A 23,501-nucleotide genomic window follows, 5' to 3' on the forward strand; every position below is an offset into this window, starting at 1 on the left:
TCAAAGTGGAGATTTGCAAGCAGCTCTAGCAATTTCCTGTCCAGCTGCAGCTCAAGTGACTCCCTCATTTTTTTTTTCTTTCTTTTTTTTTTTTTTTAATACGGTCTGTGGATAATTTTAGCCAGTTTCCTCTTTGTGGATTATTAATCTGCTTTCCTTGTAGAACCTACAGAGCCGTGTCCCTACTGTTCTGCTGAAGTCAACAGATGGCCTCCCCGCCACTTCCTCTCGTTTCGCTGTGGGTTTGTTGTCAGGCCACTTCTGAAATTAATAGTGTTTTCTGGCCGGCTGCCACAGGCCATTACCACAAAGGGGAAGTAACACATCTGAATAGCAGGAAGCCGGGCAGGGTCACAGCGTGAACTGAACCTGTTGAGTGCAATCAGGCCTCTCCCGTTCAGCAAGTGGAGGGCTCCTCTTCCCTCCCCCCTTTTTTTTTAATACCCCCTCGCCCGGAGAAAGGGGCCGATGCCGAATGCCTCAGCTGTTTGCACCGGGCAAATATTTCCGGCTGAACGAGTCGCGGATGTTAATTGCGACGAGGTGGCCGGTAAGGCGAGGAGGTAAAGAGCGGCGTGCGGCCGTGTAGGCTAGGAGAGGAGGGCTTTGGCTTTTTTTGCGAGCTGCTTTGAAAAGTTGGTGCTCACAAGGGCTTCCTGCTTCCTTCCTGCTGCACCGAATGACTAACACCAACTCAGTACTTCTGCAATTCATCATCTTTCAGGACAAGCAAGCAAAGACGACCAGCTTTGCTCGCACACACACACACACATAGAGCAGAGTCAGGCAGAAAACTTGTTCCAGATTTTTCCTCGAGCGAGGCCTGAACCAGGGCTGTTAGTCAGAAACCTTGGCTGAACTCGAACCAGGACTGGGCGAGAGCGACTCCGGTCCCAGGCAAACCCAAACCAGAACTGGAGCCAACCCAAAACCTGCTTCGACCTCTGATTTTGCACAGGGTGTTCACACTCGCTCCTGCGCTGGCTTTTAATTACAAATGGTTCGGAGGGAAAAGCGGTGAGGGGTCTCGCCAGCAATGTTCGGGCTCCCCAGTAACTCTGCCCCAGCAAGGTGAAGGGAATGGCTCCTGCTACACAAAACATTTGCCAGCTTTTCTGAGGCAGGGCTCTGCTTGCTCCTGCTGTCCCCCCCCAGCACTTGTTTCAAAATAACTCGCTTCCTTTCTCCCCTCCCTCATTTCAGAACCTGCTGGGATGGGGCAGAGGTCTTGAGCTTCTGGGGGGTTTGGCAGCTATTGTAGTTCCTCAGCTGGTAAAGTAATTTGTAAAGGGAAGAATAAATCCTTTGTGCTTGTAGGGACAGGCCTGATGTGTATAGGGGAAAGGGGCGGGGGAATGTCCCCCCTTTGCAGCTAAAAAAATTGCAACCTGCTTCATATTATGATGCAGGAGTGTGAGGTACTGAATTCCTTCAGAAGCTATGGAGATATTGGGGAGGAAAACTGCACCCTTGGGAGCGATCAGAGCTTTCTCACACAACCCATCTGTGCCTTTAACGCAAAGGGTGAAATTGTGTCCTGTGGCATCCATGTCCCCTTCGGTCTGGTAAGGCCAAGGTTCCCTTCAGTGTTTGGGTGCACGTTAGCACTTTGCTTTCCATTTTCTGTGCAATAACATCGGGTAGCTCATTGTGCTGGTTCCCCTTCTTGCAGTTCCTCTTTCCCGCTCACCCCTTTCAAACCACTTTATGGCCGCCCTCAAAATGTCGTCCTACTCTTTCTGGTTTTTCTTGTTGTAGCCGTAGTTTTCTCTTTCCCCATTCTCTTTCTTGTCCTTTTTTAATGCTGCTCTTCCCTCCGTGCCTTCTGTCCTTCCACAGGCCTTTTCCTAAGCTTCGTGGTCCTTTCTTACCCTCTCTCTTTTCCCTGTTACTCGGTTGCTGTTTGTCTCGTTTCCTAAATCAACTCCACTTTCTCCCAGCCTTAAGCCTCCCTGCTCCTCTTTGTTTTCACAGTGCGAAACAGGATGAGTCTCATGGACTCGGTCAGTTGTAGCGAGCTATAGAAAGGTGTATATGAGAGGGAGAAGTAAGACAATACCACTGCTGTTCTCTTGCCGCTTCCTAGCGGATGACCTTATTCCCCATCTCCGTTCCCCGTTGCTGTGTAGATTTGGCTTCTCTGGGTCCTCTCTATATAGCACCCAGCTGCTAACGGGGAAGGTGGGTGCGAGGAAGCCTTTCCTCAGGACCCATCCAGCATCACGGGGCACTGACCCCGCTCTGAGGAGCAAGGAGGGGTGAGGAAAGCGGGGAAAGACCGAAAATGTGGCCGCCAAAGGCAGCTCTGCTAGCAAAACTGAAGCCAGGTTTAACAAGCATGTGTCTGGAGAGCATTTCTTCAGCTTCTCTGAAAAGCTTAGCCAAAAATTTCTCCCTGTTGAGAAGCGTGATGACACTTTATTCAGAGCTCCAGGAGAAACAATTGCATGTGAACGTTTAAATGAGGCTACAGCTTAGGCCCTCTCTCCACACCGCTATAAATCACCGAAAGCTTTGCCTGAGTGAAGATGGTGGAACAAATTGCTAAGCTCAGTTCAGTGCCCGCCTAGACCTTGAGTGTGCGTGTTCAGCATCGCTCAGTTACCCCGGGAACACAAGTATGGGGCCAGACCCCTCCATCACGCAGCAGCGCGTACGAGTAACTCCTGGGACTCCAGCGAGATGCTGCATTCAAGGAAGGTGCCTGAGTTTGCTCCAAACGCCACGTAGCCGCAAGGAAATAAAGGCTACCCACTGGTGTTATCTCATGGCGTGGGGTGACGTTGGGGTATACGAACTCTGCCCTTTCCTCCCCGCTCCAACAGCCAGAAACGGATGGTGCTGCATCACGCATCTCCTTTCTTCATTGCCAAATTTGAGAGAGAAGCATGTGCTGTAACTTAGTCGATAGCACAGGCAGAAAGCTGGTGTGGGAGCTGCACTCTTCTGAGTGAGGTGCTTGTCTCTGTAAGGGAAGGAAAAAAGCGTGTTAGATGCTTTCTGTTGTTTGTTATCGTAGGGATCTGCAAGCGCTGAGGGAATTTTGGAGTGCTCACAGCCATAGCTTTTCCTCATAAGGCAAAGATGAAGGATGTTGACTTACCACAAACACAAGGAGATGATTATCAGACGGAGAGTGGGGGTATGGTGTCTCTTTAGGAAATATTTCTTAATGACAGAAGTTGCGTTCAGGACTATATTTGAGAGATGCAACAGAAAGCGCGCCCTGCTCTACTTCACAGCTGCGATCCCCAGGACGCAGGAAGCGCGCAGAAATGCTGGCACTCTCCCATCCGAGGCTGTTCCAGCACTGCAGATACCAGCGACATAAAATGATACTACGTGGGAGGTCTGTTTACCATAATGTGGAGACCATGGTGAAGCACTTTGCTCATTTTGCCAGAGGCACAAGTGTTTTGGGAAGTCCTGCTACCGAGATCTTCCACCTTCCCACATGGGCGATGTCCTTGCTTAACTCCAAGACTTTTATTTTAATGAACTTCTCTGTTTTTCTGCTAAAGCCGTGTTTTGGAGCATTACGGAAGTCTCTTTTTTCATCTTTTTTTCCTGCTGACCTCAACTCGGTGGGAAATAAATTTCCATCTGCAAGTGAAGCCATCTGAAAAACATATTGACGGCTGACACTTGGTTTAGTCAGGGCAAAAGTTCTTTATAGTTTAAAGGTGGCATTTTTTCCCTTTGCTGGGAAATGCTGTCCTTAAAAAACCAGACTGGAAGCACTAGGATTTAGTATTTGTGAAAACACATTAGCTGTTCAGTCGGTAGGTCGGACACTCAAATGATTTAAATCAGTATAGCAGCAGAGACTACCAGTGGAGACTCTGCCACAGACTGGTGGCCGTAACACTCTTGAACCCCTTGAAGACATTATCTGCCGCTGTATGGAGACCGTTAAGGGCACTAATGATTTTTGTAGATCCTTTTTCCCTGCATACAGTAATATTATCAGATTCTGGAACTAGACATAGAGCTAGAAAGTCAAAATGTCTCATTGTGGTGGGAGAGAACTTTTCTCCTTATTTTAAAAAAATGGTAATTTTAGTGTCCTGGGGACCTACTAACAATAACAACAACAAAAATTCAGGATCAATGAGACTTCAACTATCGCTTGATTGATTAGGATTTCCTGTGCTATCGCTGATCTAAAATGCATTTTCTGTGTCAGTATTTCTACCGCATTCGTTCGTTTGAGGAATTTCTAGGCGAACCCTGCTCTCTGTGAAGAAATGTAGTGCAGCACCTCTCACCTGGGCTGAAATTCAGCTCATGCTGAAGCCCAGCACTGAGCTGATATTCAATTTAAGCATTAGGAATTGAGTAATTCTCAGGTTCTGTGCAGGATGTTTTTGTTATAAATAAAGACAAAATGTGTCTGATTTCTGGGAATACAAAACAGGAACAACAAATTAGTCTTTCACACACACCTTTACAATCTCTCACCCAGGTTTTTTGTTTTAAGTGAAATTTTTGCAGGCTACTGTATGTGAACAAAAGCTTTTTTATATTGGCAAATTACTGTCAGAGCAGACAGTAGACAATGTCTATTATTAAGGTGGACCAGTGCTTCCTCTTAAAAGAGGACTTTTCTTTTCAGAGGTTTACAGCTTTGCTAGACTTTGTTTGGACTTGAATATAAATGCCTCAGGCTGATCTATAAAGATGAAAAGAAATGAATATCCCTCTGAAAATGTCATCCGAAAAGACTTGGCCCTTTTTTCTGAAGAAAATGCCTTGTTTTTTGTCTGTGTAACAAAATCTGTTACTGTTTCCTCGAACATCTTTGGCACTCTGTGCCTGGAGGAAGGGACATGAAATCTGGCAGGGTGTGTCGGGAATGCGCCTGGCGCTGCTGCCGTGAAAAGCTCCTTTTGCCCAAAATTTCAGCAGTTGGAAGATGGTGATTTGCACATGCCAAGCAACTGCATCTTGAACTTTCTTTAAAAGTTAGCAGCGGTAAAATTTAGCCGAGCCGGTTCCCGGTGTTGAGCTGCCAGCCCCACCGAGCAGCCAGCGACCCCCCTGGGAGGAGAGAGGGGATGGGTGACGTGTCAGCGAGGCAGAGGATCATGCAGTAAATTTTCCCCAAAATTGATAAGTTTGATTGCACAGCTATACTGTTGCTGTCCGTGAGCAGCATCGATCACAGCTGTCTCGAGTGTGTCTGCGCTGTGCGGTATAAATACTCTTTACATCCCTGTTTTCCCCAGGCAAAGTGTGGATGAGATCAGGCATCTAAGAACGGGTTTGGTGTTTGGCAGAGGAGAAAACGCATGTCAACTGACAGAAAGCAGGGTACCTCGGTGATGTTGCTGGAAAGGCAAGAGATAAGAAAATGTAGCTGTTTCTGGGGTTCCTGGGCAGTTAAACTTTGTACGCTTCGAGGTGTCTCAGGTGGCAGCTAGGTGCACAAGTTCTTCTCTAAGCTTCCAAGTGCTTGACTTTGCAACCTTAATAATATTCTTCTAACAGTGTTTTTACTTCGTGCCAGCAACACCTATTTCAACCTCTCTGTTGAGGTCTAAATGAATGGCATTCCTATGGCTTTACACAAGAGTAGCAGAGATCACACTCGAGCCTTCGGTTTGTTATTACAATATTAAGGTTTTAAAAGACCTTGTCGATTATGGTGGAATAAAATTAACAGGATTCTCATTTTTTATGCTTCAAAGTGTATGTAAGCTCCCTTTGGCAGGGATTTAATCATCTGGTATGTTTATACAGTACCTTGGCTAATGAGAGCTGGTTAGAGCTATGGGACCTTATTGTGATGTTAATAATAAATAGGATAATTATCTGAGGTCAAAAGAAAATTTCCCTTTTTCCTGAGTCCTGCACAGCCAGGTACAGTGTGTAGCTTGACTTAAATAATGTGCATGTTGCTATATTCCAGAATGACAGTTCTCATCTACATCCTTGGATTGCTGAGTCTTATTACAGAGTTCAGTGAGCTTATTCCTGTCAGTAAAGTTATTCGCATGCTTAACTATTGGGAAAATCAGACACTGGGGCATTCTTCTGGCTGTGAAGACACATTGCACACTGCAGGCTGCATAATAATTGATAATATTTGACTAACGACTGAAGAAGCTAGGAATTCTTGGGCAGGGCAATTTCTCACATTACTAGAATTTTCTGAATTAACTAATGAGCTAAATGCCCTTGTGTTTTGGCTGCTCAGCATAAGGAAGGAAGAAGCAGTTTGTTTGGGAAGTGCAGAGCCCTCACACCCTGGGGGGAGCTGGTCCCACAGAGGAGCACCAAACAGGGAACTTAGGCAACTCAGTCCTAAGTCATGAGCCACTTCTTTAAAAGTCCATCCTACCCTTTTACTTTTGAGAGCATCACAGACAGGACTCATAGTTCATGTTGTTGCAGCACTCTAAATGGAGTCCCTGAAATTAAGCTGAATTAATACAGTGATGAATCAGGCCCAGGAGCCGTGCATGTGAGTGCCATTACTTGAGGGAAAAGAGGAAAAATAGACTTTCTAATATATTCTTGTAAATGTGAGTTACTGTTTTTCAAGAAACATAGGAAGGAACCTGTATTGTTCCAAAGTGAATGTCAGATGATTCTGTTCCGTGCACCTTCTACCTACGGTGATGATGAGGATTGATTCATTCCCTGTAGAAGTTTCTAGGCGTTTTTGTATCTTGAGTGTCTGCCTAGAAGTCACAATTTTTGTCAGGCAGGTCTTTGATCTGTTCGTAATCACAGACCTGGCTAAAGACAGTGGGTTTGCTTCTTTCGGACTCAGTACCGGAGAGTTTAATAAATGCTCTTTCATGCAGAGATGGTGGGAAGCAGACATGGGTTATGGCCCAAGGCAAGGAGTGTGTGACAAAGCTTGAGCAGTACTAAAATACTTGGTCTATGTGTGCGAGAACAAGAATATGATGGGCAAGCTGTTGTTTGTACAGAAAAGAAAAAAGTCACCAGACTATAAGGGAAACAGTCATGGTCATCACATTGAGCTGGAGCAGACAGTCAGGGTGCAGGGTTCGGTCTGATGCTAGGCCAGGCAATCAGATGATCAGATGCCTCTGAAAAGGCAGTCTATTCCCTTTCTCCTTCTTCTCAGTTTTCACTTGTGTCCTCTTGTTTCTTCCTTTGCTGTCATAAGCACTTGCCTGTCTGCAAAACTCTGCAAAACTTACTAATATTTTTTCTAGCGATCTAGCCCTGAAAAGCATCAGACGCCGTGCAATGCTGGAAATAGGAGGATGCAATTAGTGGCAAAAGAGGGCCAGACAGAACTGAATCTTTTGGCATTAGCTTGAACTGAGATAGGCTTGGCTATAAAATCCAACTATGGCCTCGGTGTCTAGGCATAGAATTAATTGGAAAGGCAGGCTGGGGGCTTTCTGGGCAAGGAAAGTGCTTCCTGATCTCTGCTTCTGTTGGGTTCATGGAAAAAATCTTCAAGAATTAAAATGGGATGGTACCAGAGGGCACGCCAGACTCACACACTTGATTTCTTTCCTAAAGGAAACAAGCCTGCAAGACCCCCAAACCGGCCTGCCAGCTGCCCAATAGCTTAACACACCCACATGCAAAACTACAAGTTCCTCAGAGGGGACAGCCAGTTTTTTATTCTGCAGCATCATTTTCTGCCTACTTTTTCTTCCCATTTTGAACAGACGTTTGTGTAACAGCCACAATGTGCTTATAAATCATATTCTAAACACAAAAGCTGTCCTAATTGAAGAAGTATTGTATGGTGTTTTGATGGGCATGTTTCACTGGTAGCTGCAAAATACCATTTTGCAGAGTTAAACCAGAAAAAACTATGGATGGAGGCATTTGAATTAGGAGACAGGTTTGCATTTCAGTCTGAGAAGTATCTGACTAAAGACCAATTTTTTTATATTCACACAAATACAGAATTTCTTCACGGTACAGTTACACTGGTTAGTTTAATCTGTGAGGCATTTAAACCAGGCAAAAGTTAACTAGTTTTGATGTTGCTGCTAGTGCAGCAAAGAGCAGTTACTTCTAATCTGAAACTTGAAGAAACATATCCCAATGTCTGTTGTACCACGGACACTGCTCCTGTGCCAGGTTTCAGAAAAAAAGGCACCCTTCACTTTGGTGGATTTTGGCATTGTTGTTGTGCCATCTATCTGGGGTAATTGACATGGCCATAATTAACATAAAAATGCACTTGTCATTTTCTATCTCCATGTCAGAAGAATGCTTTAAAAGAAAAAAAAAAAAAAGCTTTGTGTCCATGATTAGTCATCACCGCTAATTTATTTTACTCTGATAAAATTAAAAGAAAATATATGCAAAACCTACCCATCACAAAAGAAAGCTATTACCGATGGAACCTCTTTCATTTAGCTCATGTATGGAGAAAGTTTACATTTCCATGAAGGTAATACCAGCCTGGGGTTCCTGAAACCCCTGGGAAATGCCAATAAAATGACAGGGAACTAAAGAAGACTGGCTATCGCCGTTTTTTTTCCTGGAGAGACTGGAAAGTCTCCTGTCCACAGCCCAGGGAAGATGTGGGGCTGGAGACATCTTTCCCTGTGCACTCAAGCGTCCCACCACAGAGCTGAGAGCTGGTTTTGCTACCATTGGTCTTGTACAAAACACTTTTTCTGCCATGACGGTACCTGTACCACCTACTCGAGGAGCCTTCAGCTTTTTAGAGGACCCACAAGAGGATCCTTCCGATGATAGCTCAGCTTGGAAGCAGAAAGCCGTATCTGCTTTACTGGGCTTGCCTTAATCCAGCCGGCAGTTGCAGCACCATTAAATACATCTTTGCCCTGAGAACTGAGCTGCGAGGTAATTCCACTGCTGTGCTAATTGCCATCACCTACCGAGGATTTCCAAAGATCCCCCTTGCCTGTGTCAGCGGAAGCGTTTCCGTCCATTTCCCGAAGGCAAGGAAGGCGGCCAGGGTGCCGTGGCAGATCCCAGCGGGATCTGGCATGGGAAATAGCTGGCCTCAACATTTCCTCTCTTCCACTCCCCTATAGGGACTCAAAATCCACCGGCAGCAGCAGGCAAAGGCCTGCTGGCAGCGCCGGGGGAGAACAAAGTGCCGCCGATCCGGCCAGAGCCATCAGCTTTGATACCGGCGAGGGGGTAGCGGCGTATTTGTTATCCTCGACGGCAGCGAGCGGAATTAATTTTGGAGTGACTCCACGCTGCAGAATGAGGGCTGCCCCGCTCTGTGACGGATTTCCAGGCAAAATCTGTGTTCTTATTTTGAACATTTAAAGATTTTCAGTGGTTGGGGTCTAATTCCTTGAAAAACTGGAACGTCTCCTTGACCTATGCTATGTGCAAGTAGCAGAGGCACAAAAATCAGCCTCGTGCTGTATCCAGGACCCCGCACGGACACCACTTTCTTCTGGAGCACGTTTCCTCCACTGTTTACGTGTGAGTCTGGGCTTGTTTATCCTTCTGGCCACCCAGCAGGTCCCATTTGTCCTCAGGACTCTTAAGTCAAGAGCAGAAACCTCTCCATTTCTAATGAATTTTGCGCTGGGCCTTTTGGGAGAGAGAGAGAAGATATTTAAGAAATAGCATATTTAATTTAGTAAATCAAACAGCTTTAGGAAACAGGGTGGCCCAAATACAAGGTGACATAAAAAATAAGATATTTTACTTTGTCTTGCTGAATAAAGAGACTAAAAATAAATTCCCAAGTGAACGTAAGTCAATAGATCCTTTATTGCTAGCTATGTTTTCACCTTTTGAAAGAAATGCTCTAGTCTTCCCTTCACGTCTTCCATTCAGCTAGTTTCCAGAGCAAAAGCAGTCAATTCTGCGTTATCTCAGTAGGACGGTTTTAATTTTAACACTATCTGCCCCGATCTCTCTTTGTCCAGTTAACTTTCCTTGACCTAGAGTTCAACCCCTTTTACAAAGTAACCTCAGGCTTTGATGGCAGTAATTCTACCTTCACCCCAACGGATTCTGAATACACAACCTCCAGGCCCAAAGGAGAAGATTAGCAGACTTTACCCTAATTACTTGTTATTGTGTAGTTGTTAAAAAAGATTTTGGCTCCAGAAAATGAGGCTGTAGCCAGACAGAAGTTAGCCTGGGGTTCAAAAGTCTAGCAATCTTTGGCTCCACAGGCCTATAAAAGCAAAGTGTTGACTGAATGCAAACAGCCTGCATGGGGAGAGGCCCCCTCGGAGGGGGTGACAGCAGGCCATCCATCACGGGAGGCGGCGGGGGTCCGAGGAGTCCCTCTAATGACTCCTCGCTGGCCTGTTAATGGATAGCTCCATTTGATTCTTCCGTCGGTGGGAATGCCAGCCTTCGCGACGGCTGCAACGCGCGGACCTTCGCGTGCGCGCTCTGTTCTTGGGCTCTTGGAGAGGATGAGCCGTGTTTGACGCAGAGCTGGAGAATGTACCCCCGGTGCAGTGGGTGCCTGCAACGTACTAACCTGCCGCTTCTCTAGACGCTCGTTTTAGGTTGGTGTAATGAGCACCTATCAACAATTAATGATGGTCGTCGCATAGGGGGAAGGATCAGGAGTGCCTTTGGTGAAGTGAGAAGCAGTCAGTCAACTCCTCACCTTCAAGCATCAAATGTCGTGAGAGGTCAAAAGGTTTTGTGAGGAATGCAAAGTTTGGAATATTTTTAATTAAGCTACATCCTTTGAAATTCTTTCAAGTCAGTCTTCAAACAAATCAGGTCTTAAATCAACACCCTTTAAAAGCACATACACCTCTGGTAAGTGCCTTCATGCAGGCTCTACTGAGTATCACAGAAAGTGGTTAATTTAATTTTATATGAGTCATTAAAAACCTCCACTTATTTTTGTGTTCATTCACCACAGGATACATTAATATTCCTTTTCCCCGAATACCCCAATTCCTTATCCTATGTAAAGTTGGTGTGTTTGTGTCTGAATGGGTTTACTATCTGAATTTACCAGTGTCTTAAATGCAAGGGTTATGAGGAGAGTTTGGAATACCAATGTTTTTGTTAACCTAAAACATGCCTGCTTCTTTGTTTGTTTTTTTATAATCTATTTTTATGAAATGCTTGTCTCTTAGAGAGTTACTGATTGGGGGATATTTTCATCATCCTATAAATAGAAGCTGCAGTTGACATACAAATAACTGTACTCGTCACTGGAGTTTAAGGCCCTTTTGGAAAGTTTTACTTGTGTGAAAAGATTCAGCAGCTGGCTAAATCCCACAACAAATTACATAAACCAGCGAAATCAAACTTGACCCAAACATTTAAAAGACACTGAATGCCATTAGAAAGTAGTAGCTGATTTGTCTTCCATCCTGGCTGTCATTTTCAGATCTGTGTGCTTTCTGTGTTATTTTTGTGACCAGCACACATGGGATTCAAAAGACTCTCTGCTAACAAAGACCTTTGATCCCTGGATTAACTCTTCTAACACTCTCCTTAAGCAACTAGGAAAATAAAATTATAACCTCATTATCTATTTTGAGAGAATACTTTAACCGCCTTCTGAGGAGAAGGGCTGGAGGGGCCGACTGAGTCTCCCAAGTGAGAGCTGATGGCGAGGGCTGGCACCTATTGGTGTGAATAGTTTACATTCCAGAAGTAAGCCTGGAAGCAAAGCCCTTCTTTTGGGAGCTCTGGCGTCTGCCCTGGCTTCTCCAGGGCCGTGTCTGTGCTACCAGGGCAGCTGCCCCACGGGTAGTCTCTGACCCCAGGCCAAGTGGTGCAAGATGACTCCTGGCCACGTTGCTCAGGAGCAACTTCTCTCTTTAGGGTGGCGTGGCCGGATTTGGGATAGTTCTTGGCCCAGGTCTCCTCTGGAGCCGCATGGCCCTGAGAGCTTCTTATTAAGCATTTGTGATTTACTAATTCAAAGTATGTATTGCTTGCTCGTGGCGTGCCATGGGCGCACGTAGGGGACTGAGGACACAAAGCCTGGTGGAATAACGTCAGACAATTGTCGTAGGCTGAGGGAGTTAAACCTGCTGCGGTCCAAGTCCATTTTGTGTGTCTGGAGTGGAGCCTGGAGCAAACTATTCTGTCAACAGCGTCCAGGCTTCCTCTCCAAGGAAACTAGTCATTTCGCTTCAGAAGGGAGCCTGGGAGTGAGCGAGCATATATGCAGCATGAATGATGAGAGGATCCGATGCTGGCAGCAAGCAGGGAGCTGAAGTATGTGACAGTGGAGACGTCTGTTGATCTTTGACGGGGCCTGTTTCATCCATGGCAAGGGTATCATTTATGCTTGAAAACAACCCACATTCAGGACTTGATGCAGCCAACGTTTCCTTAGTTTAAACTCAGATACTCAGTTTTCAGCAGTGGAGCTGCTCAGCAAGGGCCTTTCTTGAAAGCTTAGCTGCAAGTCCCTTTTCACTCTGAATACGGTTACTGCACAGGCGCAGCTACTTCTGTTGACAAATTTGGCCTAATCTGGAATGAAGACAGTATCTAATGAAATTGTAGCTTGGCTCTACTCTGAAGGTCTGCATTTTTGCCACTCTGCTTTGAGCTGGTTCAGTTCTGAACACGTTACTTATCCTGTTTCATGAGAAGCAGAACAAGGAAGCCCAACTTCCTATGGATTTCCATCTGACCTTCCCATGATAATCACAGTTTCTCTCAAAAGCCTGTAAGACTTCCCCAGTCCCCTCATGTCTGCTACACATCCTCACATTAATCCTAACTTACTCCTATTTCCTCTACTTCCCTATTTTTTCTTCACCTCATTTCACCCCCATGTCCCGTAACTACGGGCGGAGGTAGCACATGCTGTGGCCCATACGCATGCTGATCAGAAAGCAGACACATGCGTGGTAATCGTCCAGCCAGAAGGTCTTGCGGAGCTCTTATTGAAACTTTCCTCCGCTCCTCTTTTCTCTAATTTGCATTAGTTGCTTTCCTCTACCCACCTGTTGATTTTCACAAGGCTTGTAGGAACTCATCTCCCATTGGGAATGCTGCCTTTTTGTCTGACGTGATTGTCAGCAGCTGTCAGATTTAAAAGCTACCGGGGTAGGAGGCAAATGACAGACAAACAAATACAAATGGAAAGACAGCACGAACAGAGAAGCTCAAGTTCCTCAGGAAATGAGGCTAAAGAGAAGGTGATGGTGAGATCACCTTGGAGCTCCGCCGGCAGCCGGCACAGAGAACACAGCTGCCAAGCAGGGCAAAGCTCTTCCTCAGAGCTGGTTTCTGCCAGTTTTTCTCAGAACGTAGTGTGACCAGGGTGAAAAGGAAGTTCCTCTAAATGTGATTTCTTTATGCCTTCTTGCTAGGTTGGCGTATTCACAAGGAATGTCAATGCAGTGCCTGGGAGACACTGATACCACGATATCACCAGTACCAACAGGCAGAGTTCAAACAATTAAGCCGAGAGGCTTTTTGGTATGTAACAATGCAGTGTTACACATTATTTACCACTTTAGCTTCACTTACACCTTCAATACTTAAGTCTCCTAAGGTGAGTTAACTGATGATAATGCATATATTTATTTAGATGCACACAGTGATGATCTTTTCTCAGTTACATGCCTCTGAAGTCAGCAGGGTCCAAAATCAGACACAGTGCATATCCAGAGTAACAGCCTCCAGAGACCTTTTGCATTTGCACTTTCGATGAGTATCTTTGCATGGACAAAGCTGACAATTCATGCTTATTTTTATTTTGAACTTTACAGCTAACACACATGACTGGACCAAGGGCTATATACCGCGGAGGGTTTTAATCCTAAAGCAGGAACAAAGTGTTTCTGAGGAGCTTAAACCTAAACTCATGATAGAAAACCCTGTTGGTAGAAAAGGCTGCTAACCTCAGTATGTGCTTACTCCTTTAACCTTTAATTTTCCTGGTGCCTAGAGTTATATGTCTGTGGTTTGTCACAGAGATCTCTTTTGAGCAAACGGACATGTGGGTTTCATCTGAGACCAGCAGTAGCTGTTCCATCATCTAAGTTCCTTGGGAGACACCTCATGCTCCGAGCAGCCTTAATATACACCGGTAGCATAAAGCCTTTCAGAAAAGCAGTGCTGGCCACTTTCTTTTGAAAAGCCAGAGATTTAGGAGTCCAGCTTTTTTGTAATGGCTTATATTTCTTCTCTAGAAGATCTGGAGCCCTTCTCAGCATGAAAGATTTCAAACCCAACTCGCAGGAGGACCCATCTCTTTTGTCAGTCACACCACTGTTCAGCAAGGGGCCAGGACTGCAATGGCTTTGCAGAGCTCTCCTATAAGGGACAGGCTGACTGCTAGGACCATGGAGTCATTCCTTCTCTTTCTCACCAGTCTTTACCTTTTTGCTTCATACTTTAGCAGTGGGAGAGAAGAGTCTTCTCAGTTCCAGGCTAATCAACAACCTGCCTACCCACGTAATCCCACTTTGCAGGAGAGATATGGCTCTAATCCTCTGCAGGCAAAAGAAAGACACTAGAGCCACTAGGCTGTAATAGAAAAGGTTGGTTCCTTCTCTAGGGGTACCACGTAAGGAAAAAGTACAGATTCACCCTGTTCAGAGGTGAGAATCTGGGGGTTTGGACCTCAAGGATATTGCAAGATCTTTCCTTGCAGGTGTCTCTCAGAGACCTTAACTCTCCAAGAAACAGTGATTTCAAACACAACCCTAATCTTGGTGTTGCTTATTGACTAATGCTAACTGACTGCCTCAGTAAGTGGGCTGTTTAGATTACCTGTCTGAGGGGTGTAACTCCAACAGCTGGTACTGGATGTTCAGGTGTCTGACAGACTCATGACCCTAAAAGTAGAGCAGGGTGAGTATAACTTTATCCCGTACTTCTAATAGGTGCTTAAGCCTGAACAGAGGACATAAGACAAAATTTGAGAAGCCACAAAACTTGTGAGTGTCTTCTACAGGGCAAGTAGGCAAAGCAGATAACTCGAAAACATAGTCAGACCATTCACTCTATAAATCAACGCAGCCCAAATCACTCATCAGAGAGGAACATGAGGTCTATAAACAACAGCTCCTTGCCACGGACAAGTTAAATCAATGATAAAGATCTGAAACACATAGTGCGTCAGAGGTTTCCTTCTTTAAGCTCTCTTGTGTATTTGCCTGTCTCTGTTCTTACACGGCCCCTTTTACAACAGAAACAGAAAGCCTTTTTTTGCAGGACAGCACAACCCTTTATTCAGAGAGCCAAAATTAACAGGCTTGAGTGCCAAGAGTCCTTCTGTAGCCACATCTCTTCTATGTCGTAGGAAGTATTGATGGCTTTTTGTTTGTCATTTCAGCTGCGCAGACTAGAAATATATGTGGCTTCACTGTGTACTTTCTATTCTAGGCATGAATCCCATTGGCCTTTCACATGCAGGAACCCCTGGTAACCTCAGCTAAGTTTTCTAGGGTGAAAGAGAAGGGTTATTCAATGGCTGGAATGCTACTCCGGGCCTTGGGAGATCTTGCTTGTGATCTCTTCACAATATTTCTATACTTTTTTTTTTTTTCAGTAAGTCATATAGTGTCTCAGGTCCCCATGTGTAAAAAGAAGGTAACAGCACTTCACACAACACCGTGGAGGTTAGCACAGGACATACCTTCAGCAAAAGGGAAGACTGCTAATGAAATTAAACCACACAAAAATTACTGCTGGTATCTAAATCCTTCTAACAACAGTTCTTGCTTTTACAAGTAAGCCACACAGATGCCTAGCAGGACTATAGATCTGAACAGAAATCTTGGCGATACCAAAAAGTGTTTATTGAAGAAACACTGCTATCACCGTAGATTCTACCTATGGAAAGCTTTTTTAAAGCTCATAGAAAATAATCCTAGGTTCAACTGTTAGCAGGAATAAGTCAAGAATATGAATCATCCTGCTTTTCTCCTTTGGGAATACTTATGCATCAGTCAATGTAATGGGCTACATTTATGAAGGCAAATATGGGGTGACCGTGAAGGGAATGAAAAAAGAATTTGTTCCATCTCTTCAGTGCATTTCATACTGTATGGTGCCATAGTAAGGGAAAATATTCTGGCAAAGATTACATCCATCCTACCTCTGGCTCACAGTCTGATTGCTAATCTGTTCTTGAACTTGCTGCAACCAGTCGTCAGCCTCAAGGGCTGGTGGCAAAACCACAGCTGGGCCCCTGAGTGACCCAGATTCACCTATCTACTCATCAAAAACACCCCAGGAGATTTTAAGTGAAGTGAAGACTGAAATCAATGTATATAGACCTTTGGCATGGAAGTGCAAATCTTTGCTATCTCAGGTGACCACATTATATTCTCTTCTTTACAGATTCATGAAGCTCCACTGCAAAAGTACAGCCCCACACTTGTAAGAGAAAAGCTGTTCCAGGTCATAACATTCCAATGGTTACAAAATTTTTCCTAATTTCTAGGCTATGTTCACCCATGGCCAGTTTATACTTGGCCTTAATCATCCTGACATTGTCCTCTAGCTCTACTATTTTTTCTCTCTCCTCTGTTTTATCCCTGAGGTGCAGCAAACTTACCACCTCGCAGTTCTTGTTTTGCTAGACAAGTTAAGCACTTTCAGTTGCTTGTCATTACTTTGTTCACTATATTTCTTTCAGCTTACATTCATCTTTCTTGAACACAAGCAATCAGAACTATATACAGAGGAGGTTTCACAAGTACAATGACATTAATAGTTTCTTATCTCTCCTGGAAAAAGGATTTATGGGGATTGCACTTGCCTTCTTCAGTCAGATCACATTGACGGATCATAATCATCCTGTGAGCAACTGATGCTCTCAGTTATTTCTCCCTCTCGTTCATTTCCAAGTAGTGTGCTGTAGCAAAAAAAATCTTATAAGTAATTGAAAGACTTTGCAATCATAATGTTGCATTTTATGCCATTTCTGTTAGTCTAGAGCTCAAAGTTGTCCAGTCTTCCTTTAAAATAGCCTGCTCCCTCACTGTGATGACAAATACTTTCAAGTAAGAATTGTCACCAGCTTTCATTAGCTCATTTCTATTTCTGTGCCAAATTCTCTGATGACAGTATTGAACAAGATGGGCTCTGACTGATCTTTTAGAAACTCCTTTGCTAGTCTTCCTCTAGCCAGAAGTTCCCCTTTCGACGCTACCCATTGCCTCTTTGTTGAATTAAGAATTTCCCAGTGACACTCCTCAAATGATTTATCCACCTTTCATTCATCCTAAAAGACAGTTATCATGGAAAGATACCTGGATAGCCTGGCATGGTAAACATGTGTTGCAATACATTTGATTTCTTCATTTTTTCCACATCTTTAACTAATGTTTCTTCAAAATGCTATTTAGGTACTATTACCGATTTAACAAAAACCTCAGGAAGTGTTGGTATTTGGTTCTGGACAAAGGTGGATTATGTGGAAATCAGAATCTGTTTTTACTTCTTTTAGCTGGGAGGCAGTACAAAACAGTGAGGCAACCTTTCTCCTGCATTGGCTTCCCCACATCTGCTCTAATTGGGAGACTTTGTTTTATGATCTATGTAAATGTCACCTTCGGAAAAATATTTCTTTCAAAAAGAAGGACAGTACTCTCTTCAGCTGTAATAATTAAACACTACTAAAAAGATCTCAGAATGTGATACCTTGTTTGTTTTCTGCTCCGATCCAGTGTGTCTCAGTGACACTTATTGTAGGTACTTATAACTAAGAATTTATGGGGTGTTCTTCTCAAAAGCCCTGATAGCACTGAATAAACGAGATATTTGTCTAGATATTGGTGCTCACGTTAGCACTCATAATGCATTCTACAGCATTACCCGATGGGGCCATGAATTACAGGAAACAAACTTCCAGTTTCTGGATGGCTCCTTTACAAAATAGTTGTAAAATCCATCCCTAGCAGCGCTTTGCACATAACTAAACAATGATCTGTTAATTGATCTTTAGGGATCGCTTTAGATCCCACTGAAATTAATGGAAAGGCTCCCATCTATTTTGCTGAGAGCTGGGTCATGCCCCTAGTGAGAAAGGCGATTAGATCAGGAATATTCATGGGAATTAATAGCAACTAAAACTAATCTAAAAAAATTCTATAAGAAATGCTCATGCAAAAAGACTGCGTAACTCGCTTTGCTTTAGAGACACTGTGTTTGATCAAAGAGTGTGGTAACAGCCTCATCATCTAGGGAGAAATTGGTTTAACTGAAGAAAGATCTTATTATGAAGCTTCCAATTTCCCTGTTTAGCAATTGCAAAGTAGATGTTTTGAGAATCAAACAAGCAAAAATTGCACATATCAGATATTATCCACTGGCTGAATGTTGTGTGTAAGCAAGGATGATGATTCTTTCTTCACCATCACAGCAGGGGCTTGAGCTGCTACAGTCTGAATTAAGGAGCCAAATCTCTATGGCAAGAGTCTGCAATACGTTTAACTTCTGGGGTTTGCCACAAAGAGGGATTTGTACCACTCGTCCACCAGAAAGTTAAACAACCTAATCAGAAGTTTGTAGAGCTGTCCAGTTTGCATAAGCCCGCTGAAATTTAAAATAAACATTACGTACGTAGAAAGCAGCAGGAAGTAGAATATCCTTTAGAAGCCAGCTGTCTGTTTACTGCCTGGCTTATAATGAAGCTGTTTGTTTTTAACTTGGATGTCACTTGTATTCTCAGCTACTCAGTTAATATTGTATGCATGTGATATAACCATTAACATAAAGGTGGGTTTTTTTATGTCTTCAGTGTTTCTATGTTTAGACACATCTCTATTTGTGGTCATTCTCTCCTCGAGAAGTAATTGAGATGAACAACCATAATAAGCCAGCTACTGTGAAGTTTGGAAAGGCATGAAGATCAAGGATCATTCATTCTGGCTAGGTGAACAGATGATGAGCAGAGGCAAGTGCATGATAATCAACAGAAGGTGCAAATATTTTATTTCACATGAACCAAATGATGAAGACAAAACCACAGATTTTTTTACCTTGTTTATACTCTTCATAAACTATAAAAACAATTTATCTCACATGGGAGATCTCATCTGCATTTGGTACTTACACAAGGCCATGCATGCCGATCAAGTCCCAAACCAGATATCCTTGTAGAATATAAGTCTTTGGGGAGGCTGTGGGTCATTATCAGGTGTATTTACCTACAATGTGTAACTCCTGACTCAGAAAGCTCGTTTTACAACTTTGCTGGGGAGTGCCTGGGTGTGGGATTGCCCTTCTGTCAAGAAAACAACCAAAACAAAATTTATAGCAAGGAGCGTTCAGAGCAGGTATCCTGTGTGAATGAATATCCTCCATGGGCTGCAGGCCAGTTACGTCCTCTGCTCGTTGTTTGCTAAGGCGCTGTGGTTCAGTGTAGGCACATATTCATTTTGCATTTCTAAAAACAGAAAGTGGAAGTCCAGCCTAGTTAGCCTAGTTCGATAGGTGATTCACTATTTTGATAAGTCTGCCCAATTAATTTTTTCCACAGAGAGAGGCATACCCGCTTGGTGAAATTCCACCTGACCACCCGCTGCTGGTTACAGCTGCTCACAGGTCGGGCTTTGAAGCAATGTTGCTGTTTCTGAGGCTGCTTGGACCTTCAGTGGACCAAACCGAAAGAAACAACATAAAGGGCTGTAACGGTCCCACCGACACCCGGTGCAGACCTTTCTGTGCATCCTAAGAATGTTTGTGAAAGCTGTCCATCAACATCCACAGGGCAGGGTGGCTGGGTTAGTCTGGCTTCGGTGAAAACTTGCTCATCTATTTAGGTTGCCACAAAGCTATAACCACTTTCTTGGGTCGGAATGAATGCTAAAGTGGCTACCCACAGGGAGCTGCGTGCTGTGTGGTTACCCAGCTCCTGGGGAGATGCTCGTTGGGCAGACGGCTCTCAGGTTTTCCAGGTTAGGCTCTGCCAGGCGGGACGGTCAGACTTTTCAGCAGGCCAGCGTGTCTGTGGGCCAACGGTGCTCGAAAGGCAGGAATGGGCACAGCGGCGCAAAAGCAGAAGCACAGAGCTCAGGGTCTTTCTTCCCACCACGTAAAGAAGGAAGAACTGAAGGTATGAGAGCAAGAAAGATGTGAGCTGCTGCCACTGCTTTTCCATTTTACTCCAGGAAGAAGACAGTGCAGGACACACCAAGTAGCCCCAAGGCTGACCCCGGGATAGGGACAGCAGGGACATGGCTTTAGCCCGTAACATCCCTGACACGGCAGGGAGTCACGCAGAATGCCCCCTCCCTCCAAATCAGCCAGAATTTGCAGGCTGACATTTTACATAAATGAGTCCCAGTACTGGGTGGGAACCCAGGCTGAAATCTGGGTGGTTGGGCTGTCCCCAGTTTCAGGGCAGTGGTGTCCACTGGGAGGGTGGTACGTGTACACAGCTGGGGAGTAGCTGTGTCAGCCACCTGTGTTTTACCTCCTGGAACAAATCTGTCATGGCCCTAATTTTCACCTTTTAATTAAAGAGCCTTTTAAGGTTTCAGGGTTTTGACCAGCATTTTAATGAGTTTTAAAACTTTTAATAAACCATTGGCATTATTGTGTCAATTGTATCATTTGGGTAAGAAGCTTAATCCAATGTCTAAAACTGAATGCATTTGTTGAGTCTATTTTTAATCTTTAAATATGAAATCTAAATATGTTTCTAGACAGTCAGAAAGGTGATTATCTCTGTTCTCTCCATCTAAGGCAATGTGCTTTCCTAATAATGTTATTTATAGCTAGAGGCTGTTAAAGCGTAGCACAGACAGTCTGCCTACATATCATGTAAAAGTGCTTGCTGGAGTAATTACACATTTTTCTTAAGCAATGTGGTAACGGAGAGATGGCTGAGTACTAAGTAGGTGCTTGCCTGGCTGCTTACCTGCATGTCCCAAAAGCTCAGTTCAGCTCCAGATGTGCTGGATCTGCCATGCTGTGCTGTGCTCTCCCGTTACAATTTTTTTTTGCTAAACGACTCTGATGCACAGCTTACAGCTGTAAGTCTCCTCTGACAGGGTAAGCTGCGAAGTGACCCCATACTTTTTAGACTTTAAAGACATTGTAATAAGTCCAAAAGATGAGCCACACAGGTGGCTGGAGAGTGATGCAGAGCACCACTACCTGTCTTACAACTGAGAGGCTGTGCTTGGAACCTGAGCGTTGGTCCCCAAATCAAATACTCTGTGGGTCTGCTTGAGGTGTTCCTGGATGCCTTTTGGAAATAATTATTCATCTCCTTCCAGATAAAGGAAGATTAAATAGATAAGGATTTGAGTTTAAAAAGGAGCTGGGGCCTATGGAAGAAGTTCAAATATCATATATGGTGAAGGGAAGAAAAATTTGGAACCATGACTCACTATTTGTAGCAATTTGGAAATGAGAGCATACCCAATTAAGTGATTGGGTTTAAAACACACACAAAATGAAATTGTTTTCATGCAACACATACATACATAGCGGAACTCATTGCTACAGGATATTCTGGAAACCAGAAGTTTACATATGTTCAAAAAGGGATCAGATAAATTCTTGCAAGAACAGCCCCTGCCAACTATTTTGGATGGAACCTCTGGATCGGGAAGTGCATACGCTGTCAGAAGCAGGTTGGATACCTCAGGGAAAGGTCACTGAGTTAATTGCATATGCTTCTGCTATTCCTTAAAAAAACTTTTGCTAGCCATTATCAAGATTGGGACATTGGGCTGGACAGACTTTTGATCAACCAAAGTACATCAGTTCTTATAAAGGGATATTAGGGAAGTCAGTAGGAAAGTTAAAATATGGACCTTGATTAACAGTATCCCAGTAAACCAAGTTTACAGTGGATAATCATGCCTGAGCAAATCTCTAACTTAATAGTGTTAACTATTTTGTACAAGGATGGGGAAATAAAGATGAAAGAGAGTTCTAAAAGCAGCAGAACTGGCCAGGGAGGGAAAAAAAATTAGGAGATGACCCATTTCCAGCAGCCGTGGGAGAGAAGGATGAGTAATTTGAGATGAATTTTAAAAAGCTAGCAAGATTTTTAAAAAAAGGGCAAGAATAAAGCCCAAGAATACTCATCTTTTCTTGTTTTTGCACCATGTTCTATGTGCTTGGTACCTTTGCTGAAAATTATTAATAATGATAGATTTGAAAGTTCATTTTCAGATTGCTGTAATCACGATTCAGGGCCCAAATGTCACAGGATAAAGGAAAACATTGGAACTTGTCTGGAATGACCTTAAAGATAGAAAAATGGAAAAAAAAAAAAGGCAATAGGACAATGAAAGCATGATCTGTGGGTCAAGGTATTGGGTATGCTTTGAGTGGGCTTTCCTGAGTAGTCACAGTCAAGTTTGTAGTGTGTTTGGCTTTCGGTACCCCGTATGTGTGGTCTGTTTGTGCTTCTTGACTCAGGACCAGTCTCTTCTTCCAGCAGTCAGCCTAAGCAGAGTGTCATTTTAGCAGTGACATGGTGCCATAGCTGTGAACCAGGTGGTACCAACAGAAAGGAAGACTGCACAGAAATCAATAACATGTCAGTCTTTTTTATTATAGGAAAAACAGGAAACATCTGAAAGAGGCTATCAGACTTCCAAAAGGTGGCAATTTGTTTGTAAAGACACTGCTAAAACACTACAGTAATTTTCACCATATAAGGCAAAGAAAAGGAGTAGATTTAAGACAGATTTTTTTTTTTCCTCCATGGGAAGCAGAATTACTCAAAGAAATTGAGATGTTACCAGAAGCAAGCTGAAAAAAAGCAAAAACTAGGAGAAGTAGTAAAGCTGTTGTGCCAGGAAGATTTCTTGGTTTTGTCCCCAGGCAAAGAAAGGAGTTCAAGTACTTTAACTGTCCTTTGGAAAGAAGGATGTTTCAGCACTCTCCAGAAGTTAATCTTGCTTTTACCATGTGAGTCGCTTCTGTGGAATAGCCAGGAAACTATTGACTTAAGTAACTATCCTATCCAGGGAAAGCAAAGCTGTTCATGTAGATCGTAGTTAAAGCACAGGGTAAATTATGATTTAATTATAGCTATTAAGTATGAAGTCACACATGACTAACTGGAGGAATTTCCAGAGAGAATTTTAAAGGGAAGCCAAGGGCTTCATAATCCTGGACTTCTAAAAAGCTTTTTATGGAGCCCAAGTGAAAAAATTACACTACAGGTTTGTCTAGACAGCAGAGGTACATGAGCTAGCTCTGTGCGTGAGTTATCTGGGGACCCTGGCAGCAGTTGTGCCCCTGAATCAGGGCTAATTAGCCCAAGGGGAACACTGCAGTAGCATGACAGTATAATGGTGCTTCCAGTTTGGGAGGTATGTTGTTTAACACCCACTCTGGACATCTCTGACACTGCAATGAAGGCAATGGCCCTCTGAGATTAGAAATGAAATATGTTCAAATAGCATGAAGAGTTTGGATAATCTCTGTTAAAGGACAGATGTCAGCCTTCCTGTAGAATATATCCCAAAGATATCTAAAAGATGAAGTCACTCAGAGTTGAAAAAGGTATGATTATGGAGCATTTTTAGCCAGATATGCTCTTGTTAGAGCATAAGCATCTGTCTCTTTTGTTTCTTTCAGGAGAAGATGTATGTTGAAGTCTATGCAAAGGAAATTAATCACTG

This window comes from Haliaeetus albicilla, chromosome 28 (genome assembly GCF_947461875.1).
Source record: "Haliaeetus albicilla chromosome 28, bHalAlb1.1, whole genome shotgun sequence".
NCBI lineage: Eukaryota > Metazoa > Chordata > Aves > Accipitriformes > Accipitridae > Haliaeetus > Haliaeetus albicilla.